Raw genomic sequence first — 955 nt, 5'->3', positions numbered from 1 at the left:
TAGGAGCACTAGGAACGATTCTGAAAAACTTTGAAAAAAGAATGTCAGAAATTGGAATCAGACGAATAGCTGCAAAAATACAATGACTAACGATAATGAAAACGGCTGAAATATTAAGGAAAACCCTTGAATGCAGAGAATAATACAAGAAGACAATATAACGAAGAAGTGTTACAGGGCATGAAGAACACCGAAGCCGCATATCTACAAGTTCTACACCCCCATCATGCATCCCCCCATTGTCTAATCACCATTCCTCCCAAATAGAAAAGTGATACCAAAGAGCCGAGAAGGGTCAAGAAGGATTGAAAGACCGAGAAGAGAGAGTGCTGGTCAGACCGCGGCTGGACAAGCGCGAAGAGAACTGGGACCTTGGAGAGGCTTAGTGCCACTCAAATTCCAGTAAAAGCCAATGGCCACTGTCAGCGAGAAATCAATGGTAAGAGGCTGTTGCAATGACGCAAATTCATTTGCAAATGCTATCGAAGGAGGTGGAGAGAGCTGGACGTCTGGGGAGACTTGTTGTCACTCAGCTTCCAGAGAACACCACAGGTTTCCAATTAGGTCGTTTGTTGACTTGTGTGAAAGCTCCATGTGAGCCAATAATAATAATAATAATAATAATAATAATAATAATAATAATAATAATAATAATCATCATCATCATCATCATCTAACCAGCCACATGGGAACTGCAATGAAAGCAAATCAAAAGAATGGAAGAAGCACCACATCAACTCAAGGAAATTTAAAGTGCAAAAAAAAAAAAAAATCTTTAAAATTATACCCCCTACCCCGCCATAACATAGCGTGGATGCGAGTATGCAAATGCACGAGAAATTACGTCACCAGTGGAGGTGAGGACTATAAAAATAAAAATTAAAAAAAAAAGAGAAAGACGAAGATCTCGACAGAGACGAGATAATGTTCGAAATCTCGGGAGAGACGTGAAGAA

This window comes from Euprymna scolopes, chromosome 22 (genome assembly GCF_053919585.1).
Source record: "Euprymna scolopes isolate OS-2025 chromosome 22, ASM5391958v1, whole genome shotgun sequence".
In the NCBI taxonomy this organism is placed as follows: domain Eukaryota; kingdom Metazoa; phylum Mollusca; class Cephalopoda; order Sepiida; family Sepiolidae; genus Euprymna; species Euprymna scolopes.
Note: the sequence above shows the minus strand (reverse complement) of the source record.